Consider the following 7401-nt stretch of genomic DNA (forward strand, 5'->3'; position numbering starts at 1 on the left):
ATTTCTGAGAGATATTTGCCCACTCATGTTCATAGCAGCAGCATTCATAATAGTCAAGGGTAGAGGCAACCCAAATGTCCATTGCTAGGTAAAGAGAAATACACAATGTGACATGTGCCTATAATGGAATATTATTTGGTCTTAAGAAGGAATGAAATTCTGACACATGCTACAACATGGGTGCACCAGGAAGACACTCTGCTAAATGAAATAACTAGTCGCAAAAGAGACAAATATTGCCTTTTTTAAGACCACTGAAGTGCTGGGATAGGGTAAGCAAGGCCACAAAGCTTTCCTAACCATTCTGAAATTGCCTCTTCAATTGATTCAGCATTTGCCTGGTTGCTGTAAGCCTCCAGCTCTTTTCTAGAGTTCTGACAAAGCTGATTTTTAACAATTTCTGCTTTTTTTTAAATTTCTATATAAGGACAAGAACTTAGAACTACCTATCCACCATTTTGCTATCATTCCAATGTCTTCTGTCTTGATGATCTGTTCTTGGATGATCTATGCTTTTATCTTTGTCTTGCACACCCTTTCCCTGTCTACTTGGAAAATTACATTCATCCTCTAAGATCTTGACTGAATATCACCTTCTGTGTGAAACCTCTCAATGATCACATTTTGTTTGTGGGTGCTCGCTAATGGTTTCATGCACACATGCTATTACATCAAGTATAACTGTTTATTTAACATATGTGTTTTCCACTGGATGGTGAACCCCTTGAAACTCATGATGGTGTTTTGCTTACATTCCCCCTCATAACCCTTAAGCTCAGAGCCTGGCACAGAGTGGGCATCCAAAAGTGGCACATAGAACAGTTCATATTAAGGGGACACTCAAGAACAGGTGAACAGGAGTTTTCCCTGACATCATGAGAAGACTGATCTTGCAAGAGTATGGAAGTGGGTACACGTGGAGAACAAGACAAAGGAGGGATAGTAGAAGACAAGGGGTAGTTTGAGTATCTTCAAATTCTATAGGTCATGTACAGCACCTGTCATTTTCTCAGAAAATTATCCATTAGTTAAGCTCTCAATGGAACCCTCAAGGGTAATGGAAAGGAGTGGAAATAAGCAGCAAATAAAATGTTAATGTTTATTTTATTTATTTTTTTGAGTGAGCATATGCACGAGCTGGGGAGGGGCAGAGGGAGAGGGAGAGAGAGAATCCCAAGCAGGCTCCACACCCTGCCTGAGCCTAAGGGGGCTCGATCTCACAACCATGAGATCATGACCTGAGCTGAAATCAAGAGTCAAATGCTTAACTGACTGAGCCACTCAGGTGCCCCTTTAATTTTTTTTTTTTAATGTAAGGTGCATTACATTAAAAAAAGTTTGTCAAGAGTTGTTGATTGGCAGGACATTTCATTCACCCAATTCTGTTTTTTTTTTTTAAGTTTAAACAAAAATGCTTTTTGTTTATTTTTGAGAGACAGAGACAGAGCACGAGCAGGGGAGAAGCAGAGAGAGAGGGAGACATAGAGTCCCAAGCTCTGAGCTCTCAACACAGAGTCTGATGCTGGGCTCGAAACCATGAACTGTTAGATCATGACCTGAGCTGAAGTCGAATGTTTAACCGACTGAGCCACCCAGGCGCCCCCACCTAATTAATTCTTATTCAACATATATTTTTTTCCTCAAATAGGTAAATGGAAGTCTTAGGCTTTTCTTTTTTTAATGAATAGTTTACTGCTTCTCCCAGTTGAAAGCTGGGCTAATCCACTTTGGTGTTGGAGAACTCGTCCATCTTTTTGGTGGCCAACAAGTAGCCTCTAACGCTTGAGAGTGGGGAACGGCTAGCAAAGATGGTCTTTGTACTAACAGAGAGTGGAGTGGTGGCTACGAGGGTTTGGGGAGGAGTGCGTGCAGTGAGCTGTCCTTTAATGGACATACAATTTCAGTTGTGGGGCGTCTGGGTGGCTAAGTCGGTTAGGCGTCCGACTTCGGCTCAGGTCATGATCTCATGGTTGGTGGGTTTGAGCCCCACGTCAGGCTCTGTGCTGACAGCTCAGAGCCTGGAGCCTGCTTCCAATTCTTTGTCTCCCCTTCTCTCTGCACCTCCCCTGCTCATGCTCTGTCTCTCAATAATAAATAAACGTTAAACAAATTTTTTTAATTGTTAAGATGATAACTTTTGTGTGTGTGTGTGTGTTTACCACAATTTAAAAAAACAAAAACAAGAAATTCTTCCATGAGGCCACTGGGATTAAGTACCCTTTGGTTTTAACCATTGGTTCTTGGGAATCAAATCTATTACTTTATCTTTCTCGTACACTTTCTTCATCTGTTAGTTAATTTAACCTCTGAGACAAGAATGTCAGGGCTAAATGGGTAACACACACGCAGACACGCACACGTGTGTGCCCCCTAAGAGGAGGAAGGAACCAGCTCGCAGACTTTGGCACCTGAACCCCTTAATTTTAGACAAGAAAGCCAAGTGACGGGCAAAGTTCTGCCACCCTTGTGGCACGAGCTTGTGGCAGATTTGAGACTCCAACCCAGGGGTCTGTCCTTGCTCAGTGGATCCTCAGGAGCTATTGAGATCTGATGATATAATGGTGGAATCCGCAATTAGTCTTAGCTCTACATCATTCTATGTACCTGTAGTTTGTGTTACGTATTTTGTTGTGCTTCATCTAGTTACTGTAACTCGCTGCCCTTCAGTTTCTGTAAAACTGAGATAGCAGTTCCTGACTTCATTGGGTGGTTTTGAAGGTTAAATGAAATCATATTCAAAACACAGTGTTTGAACTTGAATAAGTATTTAATAAATGTCAATTAGTAGTATCATTATTATTATTATTAAAAAAATTTTTTTAACATTTGTTTATTTTCAAGAGACAGAGAGAGAGTGTGAGCAGGGGAGGGGCAGAGAGAGAGGGAGACACAGAATCCGAAGCGGGCTCCAGGCTCCGAGCTGTCAGCACAGAGCCCGACACGAGGCTCGAACCCACCAACCCTGAGATCATGACCTGAGCCGAAGCTGAATGCTCAACCGACTTAGCCACCCAGGTACCCCTCATAATTATTATTTTAAATGTGTCATTAAGAGGTACTATTGTGTAAGGTATTATAAATTGCTTTACATACATTCTCATTTAATCCTCACCACACGTGGGTTATTCCGTTCTTATAACTGAGGAAACTGAGGCCCAGAGAGGTTAATATCTTACTCTGGGAACACAGCAAGCAAGCCGATGGCGTTCTACTCCACAATGGTGAGATCTCGTTGAACTTTCTTTCTTTGTTGTGTCCCTTGGGCGTCCTCTTTTTCTAAGAAATGTCACTCATGTTTAGGCCTGTGCGCTGCCCTTCAGCTGGTCTGTGCTGGCATTTGACATTTTCCCAGTCTTGTTTCTGGGCACATCAGGACTTACACTGTATTTATAATTCTTTGTTCTTATCTTTTTAATTTAATATGAGCATATTTTTACGTATAGTATGAGCATTTTTTTGTATTGTGAAATATTTTTAAAATCTAATTCTTAGTGGCTAAGTGGTGTTTGATTTTATAACTCTGGCAACATTTGTTTCGCCATTCCCCTAACTTTAGGCATACCGAATGTTCTCCATATCTCACTATTATGCATAACTGCAGTGGTTTCCTGGTCCAGACACATCTATGCACATCTCTGATTGTTTCTCCAGTGTAGAAATTCAAAAGCAGATTTTCCAGGTCAAAAGAGATGACTATATAAGACTTTTTGTTACATGTTGAGGAATTTTTATTTCATGAAGGCCTCACTAACCCATTTGAGATTTACAGTTTTTAAAAATCTTTGCCAAGCTAAATGCCATGATAACTCATTGTCACTTGCCTTTCTTTTATTTCCGTGGGTTACACTATTTTTCTTCCGTATTTTATTGGCCACTTGCCTTGTTCTTTTGCAAATTGCAGTTGATAGCCTTTGCCTGTTTGTAAATCTGGAAATCTGGGTGTGAGATTTTATAAATTAAGAGCATCAACACTTTGTAATATATATATATATATATATATATATATATATATATATATATATATAATATTCTGGCTGTCATTTTTTGGTAGTTTTTCCACCCATTTTATTTAATATTATAAATATGTCTAACACTCCCAATCGTTTTTTATATTAACCTTTATAATAGCTATTCTTTTCATCTTTTCTTTCAAGTAGTTTCTGGGCTGAACTTGAAGGTTTGCTGTAAGTTCAGAATGAATTGGCCAGGGCGTAGTAGGGTAGGATATTTTTTTTTTTAGAAGATCGCCAAGTGATTCTAGCACACAGCCCAGGCTGAGAATCACGGCTTTCAACCACACTATGGATGATCTTAGCCAACTGACATATTTTTCTGCTTTTAACATCCATATATTTTAACCCAACTATTTTACATTTATGCATGTCTTTAAGTTTAGCTGTTGTATCCCAAATATCAGGACACTTCCCTTTGGCTGTGGTCACTTAAGACATCCAATGTGATTTGTGTTTCCACTATGCCTTTCTGTAACTTACTAGGTGATTTTACTGTCCTTTCCTTCATAAAACTGTCCTAATTTGCCTCATAAGTGTAGCATCTACTCTTCGATCTTTGTTGCTTTTTGCAGCTGTAGGATTTTGTGGAGAAATCATATTAGGGTCTCTGCCTTAAAATTGTTCTCTACTGGGGGCACCTGGGTGGCTAAGTCCGTTGAGCAGAGTGGTTGAGACTTCGGCTCAGGTCATGATCTCATGGTTCATGAGTTTGAGCCCTGCGTTGAGCCGTCTTCAGATCCTGTTCCCCTCTGCACCTCCCCCGCTTGCACGTGCGCTCTCGCTTTCAAAAATAAATATTAAAAAAATATAAATAAATAAAAATTTTCTATTCTGACTTAAAAGAAAAACCCAGCCTGACGATGTTTGCAGGGATGTTTCCCAAAGGCAAGGTCTGAGATCACTCCTACTGTGGTATCTCGCTGGCTTGTAAGAGCCTGTCTTTCTCTTTATAGTTAAAAAAGCTGACAGTGAGGTATTTGTAGATTCTCGGGGGATGTTTCTGCGGGAAAATTCTGTCTCTTTAAAAATCTTTGCTGTAAGGCTTTCAGTTGGGGAAAATAGTTTTGAATTATTAAGCTAGCTTTCTTATCTTTGGCCTTTTTAAGTTCCTCTTATTTTCCATTATTATGGTCCCTGATTCTGTCTCAGCGGCACTGTTTATCGTATGTTTGAGTGTATCACTGTGATTCAGTTGCCTGAAATCGCGAACTTTCTATATATCTGGTGCCTTCTGCTACAGCTTGTTCCTCGCTCATACTTCTTTGGATGGTTTCAATACCTTTATGAAGTTACTGGTTGGACTTTTTTTTTTTTCTCATTTCAAGTTTAAAGGACATTTTAAGCACGGGCACTTTGTTTTAAAGTTTTAACTTTGGAAAATATTTCTGTGACAGAAATAATACATGCATATGTGCTAAAAATGAAACAATCCTTTACACAAATAAAATGAAATGTAAATGTGTCTTATAATCTCAATCCCCCAAAGACCAAACCATACTTAACTGGTACTCTATAGTCTTCCAGAATTTTATTCTATAGTTATAAAAATCTATTCTTTTATTACTTGTTTTTTTTGTTTGTTTGTTTTTTGTTTGTTTTTAATACTGGAGTCATACCATACATGCTATGCTTAACCATAACTTGCTTGGTCGCACACTAGATTGTTGTCATATTCTCATTCTTTTTATTGCTGGACAATTTGTTGTTCTTTGGATGTGCCATACATTTTTGGAAATAATTCCTTGTTAATAAGCATTTAAGTTGCTTCTGTCTTTTCCCATTATAAATAATGCATTGGTAGCTATCCGGACACACTCATGCAAACATGTATATCCTTCCACAGCTTTGCAAGAGTTTTATATTTTTGAAGGATAAATGCCTAAAAGTAGAAATATTGAGGAGTATTTTCTGGTTCTTCTAAGTGGAAGTACTCATTTCTATTTCCTCAGGTTCTCCTCTAAACTGATTATTAGCTCTTTTTCTCAGAATTTCCTTTAACCTGGTTATTATTATTAGCTTTTAAATCTAAGCAATATTTTGTTTTAATTTGCATTTTTTGAACTCTAAGAAGATTGACCCTTTTCCAAATGTTTATCTACCATCTGTGCTGTCTATTTGTTTCTTTCTTTATGATTTTCATTCTTTTCTTTTTATTTGTGGAATCCCTTTATGTATTAAAAATACTAACTGACATATATGGGATGCACTGTTTCACTTCACCCCAAGTGCATTTTGAGTTAATATAGGTTGTTTTTTTTTTCCATCTTATGTTTTTAACTTTAATACAGTCAAATTTACTTTACCTTCATGGGATTTTGGCCTAGATCAAAGCTAACAAAGCTATTTAAACCCCAAAGTCACAAAAACATATTCTTGTTTTTTACTAATATAATTTATATATATATAAAAGTTTATAATTTTGTTTTTCACTGTTTTATGTTTGGAGCATTAATGCATCTATAATTTCTTTTAATAGATGATTTGTGTTGAAAGTCAGGCTTCATTCTTCTTCCAAATGGATAGTCAGTCATTCTTTTTTTTTTTTTTAATATTTATTTACCTATTTTTGAGAGAGAGAGAGCACAAGTGGGAAAAGGCAGAGAAAGAGAGGCAGACACCAAATCCAAAGCAAGCTCCAGGCTCCGAACTGTTAGCACAGAACCCCAGGAGACTAATTCAGAGAATATTTGTATATTTAGTGTTTGTAGATGACATCCAACAATTTTCCAAAATGGTTGTACCAATTTACTCTTCCAGCAGCCATGTTTGAAAGTTCTTATTGCTTTTCCATCCTGGTAAGTCAGCTGTTTCCTGCTTTAACCTCTCTGTTGGGCATCAAGTAATATCTCACTGGTGTTAATTTACATTTACTGGTTTCCTCGTACCATTGAGTTCTTTCACAAAAGTTTATGGCCACTTTCTTTCTTTTTTTTTTTTTTAATTTTTTTTTTCAACGTTTATTTATTTTTGGGACAGAAAGAGACAGAGCATGAACGGGGGAGGGGCAGAGAGAGAGGGAGACACAGAATCTGAAACAGGCTCCAGGCTCTGAGCCATCAGCCCAGAGCCCGACGCGGGGCTCGAACTCCCGGACTGCGAGATCGTGACCTGGCTGAAGTCGGACGCTTAACCGACTGCGCCACCCAGGCGCCCCATTTTCTTGACGTACCTCTTCAAGTTTCTTGTCCATTTTTTAATGGGGTTTTGTTATTTTTCTTATTTTATTATAGGAGTTCTGGATAGGAGTTCTTTGTAAGTAATTGGTATGACAGATATCTTCTCCCACTCTGTGGTTGGTTTTTTCACTTTCTTAATGGTGTCTTTTGATGAACCAAAGTTCATCAAAGTTTATTTATTTATTTTGAGGGAGACAGGGAGAGCACACATG

The sequence above is a fragment of the Felis catus genome, chromosome A1, assembly GCF_018350175.1.
Source record: "Felis catus isolate Fca126 chromosome A1, F.catus_Fca126_mat1.0, whole genome shotgun sequence".
Lineage (NCBI taxonomy): Eukaryota > Metazoa > Chordata > Mammalia > Carnivora > Felidae > Felis > Felis catus.